We start from the raw sequence: 12,731 nt of genomic DNA, 5'->3' as shown, positions 1-12,731 counted from the left end.
TTTCCCAAACATTTGTTTATTAAAGTTTTAATTTACAATGTATTATTTTTATGCATTTCTGCGATCAAATACATCATCGATCTATCGTAAGAAACAGAAATGGCGAGTTTAGGTCGATGTTTATAAATAAAGATTTCTCTCGCGGAAATCTCAAGTATATGCGACTACACAAAGCGCAATCAACCATTACTACGTTCGATTACGGTTAAAATATTGAAAAGCATCCACGCTTGTTCCGCAAGAAAGCGTGAAACAAAATGTACATTCTGCTTCTATAAAAAATATTGCAACGCGCGAGAAACAAACGATAGAAGAGCCTTTCATTAAAAATTGTTTGTAACGAAATGTTTGCAATATTTTATAAAAGAGAGATTTATATTTTAAACGCAATAAATTATATAAAATATGTAGTATAAAATTTTAAAATTTTACAAAGAATGTATATTCGCGCAAATTCGTTTCTGCAATATTATGCACGATAATATGAATAATAAACAAGGAAGAGAGCTATTGTGTTTGAAAAAGCAATAATTATTTTTTTATTCAAATCAGAATATAAGTACAATTTTAAGAGTAATGTTTGAAGAATTAATTAAACAGCGCATATAATTGCGTTGGTTGCATTATGTATTAAAACAAGAAAACAATAACAATTTAAATTAAAACATAAGCACACGTTTAATTAATTTTAAAAAAATTAATTAAATAGCGAATAATTCTGTTCTTCATTATATCATACATTATGTATTAAAAAAGAATAAGAACGAAGATTACCTCGGCAGGATATTGTGCAGGATGTTTGTACGCCGGCTTTTATTTCTGTCCAGTGGTTGTCATTTATGCGGAATAATATTAGCAACAGCGGCAACATCATGCAACGGCGAAAGATTATTTCGCATACGCGCGTAAAATCGTTTTGCAGATAGCTGTAACACGAGGAAGAAATAATTATGTTGTGCCACACATAAAGCGTTGATATTAATGCGCGCGCGTGTTTTTTTTCTACAAAAAAGACGAATCCCGAAACTAATTTCTCTCTCCCTCCCTCCTTCCCCTTCTCTCTCTCTCTCTTACACACACTCTCTCTCTTTCTCTCGCTACATTGTTCAACGCGCGAAGCAAAATTAAATTCTACCGTTTTAAAAGCGTTATGTACACCTACTGCTTTTCGCCCGCGCGTTTCTCGCAATTACGACGGTATATACGCGAGTAAATTAAATGTAACAATCATAAACGCGTGCCGTATCGTGCTTCCAATCCTCTGGATTATTACGACATAACTTTTCCGACCTCGCGCAATCCGATTAAATCATCCGCGTTGCGACGAGGATAAAACACTGTGTTTCATACATTTAAAGAAATATAAGAGTACAAAGACACAAACTATCCCAATATTTTTCAACTCGTACCGAAACAAAGTGTTCTGCGAGGAAAGCATGCAACATTGAGAAACTAGCGTCCGATAATAATCTAATATAGAAGCTTTATAAATTTTGATCGAGAAGCGGATAGTTCTCTCTCTCTTTCAAGAAGGATAGAAGCGACGACTGTTCCAGGATATTTTGTATTAAGCAACGTAAGAGCGAGAACGGACTTGGCCGCACATTTTACCTAGTTGGTTTCTTTTCGCATGATTACATCCGACCCTCTTGCGCGAGTAGCGCGAAGTAGTGGAAATTCTAGGAAGAAGCGTTCTTTCAGCGTTGTGTCTATTGAAGACAACCGAATATTCCATTTCGAGTATAGCTTTTTCCGTTCTCTTACGTTCTTTCTCGTACTCGTGACTATGCCTTGATTGTCCGTTCGGGAAAGACGATTCTTGCCTTTCATTGTGTCTCTAGTCTCGTACTCTTCCCTTATGCGAGTAGAAAATTCTCCTCCCCTCGTTTGTTCCGCTTTCGGGAGCATCTCATGCGTTTAGCGAAGACTCGCGAATCGATCCCATTCTTTCAATGTAATCATATATTTATTGATTTATTTGCAAATTTCGTTTGTAAGACAGTATGTTTTTTTCCAAGATACATTTTTTGTGTATCTTAAAAATAATTGTTTGGTTATTACATGATTTGAACAAAATAACGATATTATTTCTGCAAATGGATTTCCGCGACAGTAATTTCCTTCGCTTGTTGACAAGTGAGACGGAAATGAACCGAATAAATTGCACCGACATGTCGCGGCTGAACAATTAATTTGATAACCGCTGTACTTTCATTGAAGAACGACGTGGATCTTAGTAAAATCGAGAAAGAACGAGAAGAGTGAGAAAGGAGAAGAAGAGTGTACTCGAAAGAGCAAAAGGAAGAAGAAAGAAATGGGAAGACAGATAGGTAGGATAAGTAGATGGATAGAGGATGTCGTATCCGAGACAGCTTCCTTCGTTTGGACAGTTTTCACGAGAGATTCATGAGAGCAAATAACAATCGCTAAGATGACACTATGATTGACGTAAGGCAAAGGGAGGCTTATACAATTTTGGCAGGAGAAAAAAACTCAAGAAAATTACATTGCGATCGATATGAATAACGAGCGAGATGTATGTGAGTGAATTGCGAACATTCTTTCCTATAACAGAAGACCACTAGTTTTTCATGTCAATTATCTTAATCTGGTTCACGTGTTACGAGAAGCACCTCATTTCTCGATATATATTTGTGTACCAAATAGAGCAAAAAATTCGAAAAAGATAAATTTGAACTTTATAACTCTCTGAACTTTTTCCGTAAGTGCGCCTACGAAGCAACACCGAGATCGATTCAAGCTTGCGAGGATGATGGATAGAGATCCGACGAGCTAGAAACACTTTTGTACGCCTCACGATTAGACTAAAAGCATTGTAGCTTGTACAAAAAAAGGAGAGAAGTCTTTTTGAAATTACAGGATGTAGAACGGCAGAATTCTCGTTCTAAATTCGATTCGCTGTCGAGAACGAAGAGAACAAAGAAAGAGAGACAGAGAGAGAATGCGGTTATTCCTGGTTTACGATCCCCGGAGCACTTCGTCAGCCGGTTGTTCAGCACTGGTCGTTTTAACGAATTAAGGGGAAGAGACGCTGAAATCCGCGGACCATTTCATGACCCGAAGTAAGCTCGTTAAGTCTAGAGATATTACTGATGGCGGGGGGCTCCCTCGCGATTAATCCCAGTTTATCGCGCGACAAGACACACCGCACGCCGTTGTTCATTAAGCATACGGGGCGTGTAAGCCGCGAGAAAAATTTGACGATGTAAAAGATGGGATATGTACGTTGCGGCCGAGAGCTATGACGTATTTATACATCGTACGAATGGTCGGATGTTTCGTTCGTCAGATTTCTGACGGATTCTTAGAATTGAATTTTAAGATTCTCGGATTTACAGATTCTAGTAATAATATTCCCTCTGTGAGAAGATTTATAACGCATATAAAATCTAATTTTCCTCCTCGATGATTTAAAGTTCAACTGTATCTCTTCCCTTCCCATTTGTCTCCCCACGTATTTTCGGCACGCGTCTTTGTCATGGATTTTGTTGCACGGATGGAACGGATAAATCGTTAAACTTAAGTTAATTAACTATTTGCGCGAGACGCAACGTGACAGGAATCGCGACGGAATTTTGCTCCGCTCACCCGTTACATAGCGACTAACCGATACAAACGTATGTATAAACTATCGTTGATTACGTTACGTGCTGACTAAAGATTGAAGCCTAACAAAAGTAATTTGTTTCTCCAATCAATGTTAGTGTTACGAAGATTTCAGCAAACAAGCCAAAACTCATTAAAGATATCATTTAATGATTACGCTATCGCATCGTTGCGCTGGAGAAAAAAAAAGCACGCTCTTTCCGATACGCCTCCGCGGCATGAGAAATCGATAAACGCTCGTTAATATAGCGACAACGTCGCTGGATATTTATATCACGTGCCGCGATGCATTTTTAAACGCCCCGTCGTAACGCGCCGATAAATTATATGACGAGATGCTTCGTTTGATATAATTTACCGGAATAATCGATCGTACGTACCCGGGGTGTAAAACAGATCGAAATGTCGATCTCTCGCGCGATTGAAACAAATTGAAGAGATCGACGATTGTAATTTATTTGTCGGAAAAAAAAACGCACGATGCGGGATTGAAAGCGAGATGTTCGGGTTTTATGCTTCGAACGGCGCATTCGCAACACGGAGGATGTAAAAAAGCGTTGTTTTGTCACGAAAACAAAGCTTCCTCTATGAGGAAGCAAAAATTTACAGCTTTATATAAATTTGTACATCCAAAGATCGAGATATTTAAATATATTCAGTCTGCGTCAAATAAAAATGTATTGTATATACTGTTTATTATTTATATATTTTAAAAAACACTATTTTTTGAGTTTCAAGATACATACATGCGCTATTTCCGATTAATTACTCTTCTAATTTTCTAAATTTTTTTAATATATCTTTTTTTTTAATTTTTATTTAATATGTTATTGGTATATATATGTCTGCCAAATTATCAGATCGCGTGTAATATTGTATATTTCACATACAAATTTCGTACTATTTTTGCCATAATATACACACACACACACAGATTCTAAACGATCGGCATATATAATTACCATCGTTTGTAACATGGCAGAGAAGGGGAGATGGAAGGGAGGAAGGGAGATGATATATTCCAACGTGTCCTAGAAATACAGTTTGCGCAAACACAGCGTGTTCACGAGCGCGCAGGTCATCGCGACAGCGTTAAAATGTATGGGTCGCCGTTAATTCGCGGTAATTGGAAATTATTATACGACGCGAGAAAGCGCAGTTTGTCTTCGTTCGCTCGCTGCTAAACGGCGTTGCGATGCAACGAATGTCGCGATAATAGTCGTCGGAAATAGATAATCGCCCGAGTATCATCCTTCGAAATCGGACAAGTTATTCGCTCGTTTTTGCAATTCCTTCGAGATTCGTTTAGGTATACGAAACAATCCGTCGAATGTGCCAAGATTATTATTATTTCAATACATTCCGCAAGATTCATGATACGTTTCAATTATTAAGAATGCTAATACGCCGTGAATATTCGAAGATTAAACACAGCGAGTAATCGCGAGACCAATTAAGATTGTAAAACAAGTATGTAATTTTGCATTCACTCCGCAATATAAAAAAAACTTGAAAAATTACTCAAGAACCATCTTCAAAAAAAAAAAAAAAAAAAAGTGGGTAATGTTGACTTTATATGTCGAAACTGAGCAAGACGAGACACGAAAATATCTTGCTTATTTATTATATTATACGTCAGACGATTTTAAGCGTTTATAAAAAAAAGAGTAGCAAATAATCACGCAGTCGATTTCGCCTCTTTATTGCGCGTAAACCAAGCTCTACTAACACGCGTCAGCTGTTAACGAGCTGTCGAGCCGCGTTAGTCCGCGAATTTACGACGCGCGTCGATTCCGCTCGTTGATCTCGCACAGCCTCGAATTGCGTTGCCTCGCGAACGTATTTTCCGGCAAGTAGAACGGTGATGAACGGTCGAAGCGGCTTCAGCCATTCTTGCACGGTTAACTGTTGGTTTTTCTCATAGGAGGGTGCACTTATACGAAAGGTATTCCGAAAAAAAGCTCAACACAGTCTCGCCCGTTATTCCGAGAGACGTTATAAATAGTCCGTAGTTCTAGATGTTAGAAAAAAGAAAAAATATGCTTTTGAGTTCATCGATTCTTTAAGTATTTATATATAAAATCGAGCACAATAAAGATTGGTTGACAATTTTTATCGATTAACGCAGAAATGTAAACTATAGACGAGCGTAAAGAATGAAGATAGAACGCGAGCGCGAATAAAGTAGAATAAGATCGTGTGTACAAATGTTAAAATGAAACCGCTCTACTCTATCATTAATTTCAAAATCCCACGATGAGAGAATAATTTCGACGGAGAACCTATAACCCTTAATTTTTGTGTGTGTGTGTGTGTGTATTGTATATATTTATTGTATATATTAAACTAGGTATTACGGGCGCGCGCTTGCTTGCCGTGTGTTATTTTATTATACGCGCGAGAATCAACGACGCGCGGCGAAAGAATAATTTAATATTCGACGAAAATCCGCGCGCGGAATTATTCCGCACTTTCGTAACGACTCTCGTAATTAGTCGCTGCCGCAAATTGCCCGCGCCGCGCGCATGCTCCTCTCCCTTGCGCCCCATCGCGAAGTCACCCTCCCTCTACGATGTATAGCGTGTAGTTCTTCCCTTTTTCTCTTTCTCTCTTTTTCTACCTACGAATCTCGGTGTAGATCCTCGTCGAGAGTCGAGGGTTGTTGTACAAATCCTGGCAAGCGAGAGAGCCCACACCGGCATTGTTGGCCTCTCGCAGTTATTCGAAATTAAAAATACCAAGGCAGCATTATCGTCCTAAAGGATGCACTCTCTATCGGGTGGTACGAGAAAAAACGCGATGAAAAATCGATCAATTGTACGGGTTTAATGCTGAGCTATTTTTTTCCTCGGTATCTAATAATCTTGTCCATTCTTTTCTTTTTTTTTTTCACGCGATTTCAACGACTAGTTTATGTAAAGTATAAAGTTCTTAATATGACAAATTCTATTTGTTCATTTCAATATCGTAAATCGTTTAGAAAGAAATTTCTTTATTTTCAATATTTATAAACTCAAAACGAAAATATGGATTTATAAATTTTTTTCGACAAAGGAAATTTGTTTCGAGACTCGATAAGAGAAGATTTATCGTTTCTTTATTATATTATTACTTTCAGCCAAACATTTCTCTGTATACTTTTGTACAAAAACAAGATGCCGATATAAAAGTCACGGCGTACTACTAAATAAGATGCACGCTCACAAAACGGAGAGATCTGGCTCGCATTATTTATCCGATATTACATACAAGACGCGGTACATATGTAAGCGCATATAAATGCGGACGTTATCCGGCTGTCAGCTTCAGCTGCTCTCTCTCTCGGAGCTGCGCTATTTATTGTATATATTAAACTAGGTATTACGGGCGCGCGCTTGCTTGCCGTGTGTTATTTTATTATACGCGCGAGAATCAACGACGCGCGGCGAAAGAATAATTTAATATTCGACGAAAATCCGCGCGCGGAATTATTCCGCACTTTCGTAACGACTCTCGTAATTAGTCGCTGCCGCAAATTGCCCGCGCCGCGCGCATGCTCCTCTCCCTTGCGCCCCATCGCGAAGTCACCCTCCCTCTACGATGTATAGCGTGTAGTTCTTCCCTTTTTCTCTTTCTCTCTTTTTCTACCTATGAATCTCGGTGTAGATCCTCGTCGAGAGTCGAGGGTTGTTGTACAAATCCTGGCAAGCGAGAGAGCCCACACCGGCATTGTTGGCCTCTCGCAGTTATTCGAAATTAAAAATACCAAGGCAGCATTATCGTCCTAAAGGATGCACTCTCTATCGGGTGGTACGAGAAAAAACGCGATGAAAAATCGATCAATTGTACGGGTTTAATGCTGAGCTATTTTTTTCCTCGGTATCTAATAATCTTGTCCATTCTTTTCTTTTTTTTTTTCACGCGATTTCAACGACTAGTTTATGTAAAGTATAAAGTTCTTAATATGACAAATTCTATTTGTTCATTTCAATATCGTAAATCGTTTAGAAAGAAATTTCTTTATTTTCAATATTTATAAACTCAAAACGAAAATATGGATTTATAAATTTTTTTCGACAAAGGAAATTTGTTTCGAGACTCGATAAGAGAAGATTTATCGTTTCTTTATTATATTATTACTTTCAGCCAAACATTTCTCTGTATACTTTTGTACAAAAACAAGATGCCGATATAAAAGTCACGGCGTACTACTAAATAAGATGCACGCTCACAAAACGGAGAGATCTGGCTCGCATTATTTATCCGATATTACATACAAGACGCGGTACATATGTAAGCGCATATAAATGCGGACGTTATCCGGCTGTCAGCTTCAGCTGCTCTCTCTCGGAGCTGCGCTAACAATAAGAAGGAGAACTGCAGCTCCGATAAAGCAAAAGAAACTGCTGCACGCGAAACAAACAAACCGGTACGCCGGTCCTCGTTTTTCCATTTCCTTACCTTCTCCCACGTTACACTTACGGTAAAACGTAAAACGTGCAGGAATCTCAGGAGCCGCAGTGCCCTACATCCCGGTCCAGCTTGCACAACGACCTCCTCCCCTCTTCCTCCCCAGGAATCTACCAAACTATTGACCGCTATTGACCGCTGTTTGTTTCACGCGGAATGAAGAATTCTGCGCGTAAATTGCCGCGACAAGAAAGTAGAAATATAAATAAAGCGATTAAAATGTATAACTGTTTGTTACTGTTTTCCCGTCAACAGTTGCAAACAGCAACAGTTGAGTAAATAAATAAATCTCTCGGACAATGTTCGATTTTTTTTTCTTTACGTTACATATATCGCGCGTCCACTATATTTTTTTACACAAATTGACGTACGATTACAATTTGCGTAAGATTCATCGACGTTATATTCTACGTATTTTGCATTTCAGATGAGTTACATCTCTTGCATAATACGTATCAAGATAAACTATGCTAATGCCGCCAAAAAAAAAAAAAAAAATACAGACATCCCTTTATTAAAAACGGTACGGTTATAATTCCGTATTATACCTCTTAGAGAGAATTGGGATATATTGTTCTGAGATGATATAAAAGATGCATTATTAACCGTTTTCAGTTCAGTTTAGTATTCAACCGCGTTTTATCAGCGAGAAATTAACGACGGGATAGAAAAAAGAAATTTACTTAATCGCGAGTGGAAAAGAAAAAAAAAACAGATTAGAGGAGCTCGCGGAAAACCGGTCGCGCGAGCTTCCGCGCACATACATTTTCTTTTCCATTTTCTCGTTTTTTACACATGTCCCGTAACCGACACTCTCTTTCTCTTTTCTCTGTAGCGCAGCTATTATATTTTAGCGTTGTTCTTACATTAAAAATAATATCGTTGTGGCACATAATTGGTGCGTTGCAATTGTAACCACCGCACCGGTTCCTTTGGGATATGAAAAATAAATCTTCAGTTTCTTTTATATTAATTTGCACAGCAAAAATGTATGCGTGAGTTACTCGACATGTATTGTTAATAGAGTTAATACAAAAAAGGGAAGAGAGAAAAATATATAGATTCTGTATAAATTTTTATGAATTATTACTATTATTCGGTAATATATACAATAGGAGTAGCATTTGACAAGCGACGACGAGGTTAAATTATAATCAATTAATTAATCAAATTACCGAAAATGAGAGTGCAACGTATTAGTAAACATATCTGGGATTGACGAGAATGACGTGTCTGGCATCCCGCTAATTAGCAATGAATTATTAATTCAGTTTCAAAATTCGATAAAATGGCATCGCAATTACGATAAAATGCGGGCGGCTCATTACTCAAGGGATATATAACCTGTATAATTGTGTGACAACATTTTCCTGATAATCACGGCAATTAAACGCGGCATGTAAAATTTTGTGACCATGGCAAAACGCGAAAAATCTCTCTGACATTTCGCAAGTTGTTTGTTAAATCAAGAGAGAGAGAGAGAGAGAGAGAGAAAGAGGAAGAGAGAAGATATCAACAAATAAAAAGAATTATATTAAAAGATATCATGTGTCTGATTCGATACCGAATTCCAAATTCATTTTTAATTCTGCACGTCCGATAAATGCGATGCATATAAAAGAACTGATCAACGAATCAGGTCAATCAATATTAATGAATAAATAACCGCTTTATGAGGCATCAAACTACAAGCGCAATAATATCGCCGCGATTTTTCTGCAAGAAAAGTCTTATATTTGTTAGAATTGTTTCTTAAAAACTGAAAATTTTTTTGATCGTTTTTGTCAAGTTATCGAGGTAATTATTTATGATGACGACAATAATTATCGCAACAATTTGTAACAAGTTTACTTTGTAATTAAGTAAAATTAAATTCATACTGTGAGATTAATTTTACACTAAAGCCCTTGAAAATTATTTTAGAAAAAAGATAACATTTCGTGTTGCATAGATTGTTCATAATTTTGAATTATTGATATTTGATTATATCATATTTTATGATTCTTTGATATTCGAAAAATCAGATCTTGCAATATTTAATCTCCGGTTTCGGGCAGGATTTAATCATTTATAGCGTAATTATAGCGAAGGCTATAATTATGTATTATTTTGCTATACCTTTCATTATGACAAAATATATTTTTTGTACATATTATGCTAACAAATAATTGCTATTTAAATCATTAATATAGGAAGCATAAAAAAATTAAGAACATATTTAGCAAATTTGTTAATTATCTAACGAACCGTTTGCAAAGAATTAATGATATATTTTTCTATAATCTCACAAAAAATACGCAATAGTAAAATCCCGCTAGAAATAAAGACAATATAGATAAATGCATGAATCAGTGGAACGAAGAAAATGTAGTCATGGAAAAAATTCTGATAAATAGGATTTTATTTTTTTCGAAATTTGATACTTCAAAATTTTACATACTTTTAATACTGAATAAATTTTTAATTGAATATATTAAAATATATTAAAATTTTGTTTGGAAAAGATAGAGTTTTTAAAAAAATTCTAAAGAGTATATCTATGCTGTTAATTCTTACATTTCTTATCTCATATATACACAAGAGTAAATTTACTCAAGGACAAATTTATACAATAGTAAAAGATGGCAATCACATCGCTTTTACATATATTTTAATATATCAACATGTATGCATTGTGCGTTCCGGTAACTTTTTCCGCATGCGATTTTTTTTTTTTTAACGAGGAAGAGATACTACGTTTTGTTAATTGAACTATATTTTTGCACGATACAGATGTAGAATAACTATTGCTGAACACGTCCTGATTTGCCTTCTCGAAGAAGTGCCGCGGGCGAGTAAATCGAGCGAAAATTCCGCGCGAAAGCTCCGATAATTTACGCGCGAAGCGGCGCTTAATGAATAAAAGAAAGAAACGTTGCGAGCAACGAGAAGCGCGGAGTGGCTGGGCTTTTACTTGACTCGGCAAAAATGCGCGAAAACTTCATAATAACAAATGGCACGTTGGCGAATTAGCGAGGAAAGAAAAACAAGAAAGTTCAGCCATCGTCTTGACGTAAAAACTTATAATTATCAAAAATTAAGAGTATAAAATTCCACGTGAAATAACCACGAAAAATAAAAATTATACTTTTTATATAATTGTGTGTTTTTATCAAGTATATGAAAAATTATATTTGTATTAAAAAAAGTTAAAAAATTGACAATCTCTTATAATTTTGAATTTTCTCAATTCATTAATATACATATAAGAATTTTCTTAAGGTGTAACTCTTCGCGTTCACAATTAGAGGATTAAACAACGCGACATAGAGGGATTTGTTCGTTAAAGAACCGCAAAACATTCCGCATAGTTTTCTGGAAAGAGTCGCACGTATTAAGGAAAATTCTCGCAACTTAGCGCGAGGTGTCGACCTAATTCCGGTGAATTTTGCCAATTTACAATTTGCCACGTCACGCAAGTCCTGGAGAAATTTCATGGCACGACTTCCGTAAACGAAGCGTACTCTCTAAGCTTTTTATTCCTAGACTCACGCGCGCCGACTTTCCAGCAGCTTTCCATCAGTCAATGCCGCTCGTCACTGCCGTTGTATGGCAGTTTCCATCATCGTGAAATATTGCCGGGATGCGCAGACATATCGGCGGTCACGCGCGCCCTTAACTCGCCCCATGACAAGTACCATCCAGAGAGACGTGAGTAGAGAGCCGGGATTCGAGGGATGAAAACCGAAGGAGGAAAAATTGTAAAGGGTGCGAAAATCCAATAGTCAGACTCGTTTAGAAACTAAGAACACGCGAGAATGTTTCAATGAGATAGCTAATATCCATAGATTCGTGCGAAAATGCAAGAAGATCCAAGTGCCAAGTGTCTTGAAATTTCACAGAGTACCAACAAGTTTTGAAAATTTATAATGCGCAAGGATTTAAAGTTGGGGCTCTAAACATTGCCGGCGTTCGAAGACAGTTTGAAGGAATCTCGAATTTTTTCGGGCCCCATCATGAAACTTTTTTACATGTTGCCAATCCCCATTCTCAATTTTGCGCGCGCTTTTATCATACATCCCGTATAATGCAATGGTGCAAAAGAGAAGTGGGAGAGAGGAAAATAAAGAAAAAAAAAAAGAAGAAAGACTGCATCTCATCTTTCCACTGCGCTTAGCATATTTATCGCTCCTTCTCGTCGTGGTGAAATTTGCTGTATCCGAAAACGAGTATCCGCCATTCCTAAGTTGGCTATCAACGCGCAATCTCCTTCCCCTCTCCTTTGCTGTATTCAAAAGATTCAGATTCTCTTCTCATTCCCCGCGCATCAATATGTTTGTGGGAATTCGCGCCGCGCTGCACGCTGCCTTTGCACGCTACCGTAAAAACAATCTTTCGCCTATTTTCTCGTAACGCTTGAGACTGTAAATCGCGAAAGATTGTTCGCGTCCTAGAATCTGAAGATCTAATAATGCGAAGCACGGCAAAATGAAAAGATTCCACGCCAAGAATATAAGAATTATATCGTTCTATTAAAGAATTTGTATTTCCTAAAAGAACTTATCAAAAATAAATGAAATAACAAAGATTTTTACGTTATCTTACATACAAATTTCACATGTTTGTTATATAAATAATTGTTTTTCCCTAATATTTTCAAAATACATAATTATTTT

This window comes from Formica exsecta, unplaced genomic scaffold (assembly GCF_003651465.1).
Source record: "Formica exsecta isolate Colony F162 unplaced genomic scaffold, ASM365146v1 scaffold72, whole genome shotgun sequence".
Lineage (NCBI taxonomy): Eukaryota > Metazoa > Arthropoda > Insecta > Hymenoptera > Formicidae > Formica > Formica exsecta.
This window is presented reverse-complemented; position numbering follows the sequence as displayed.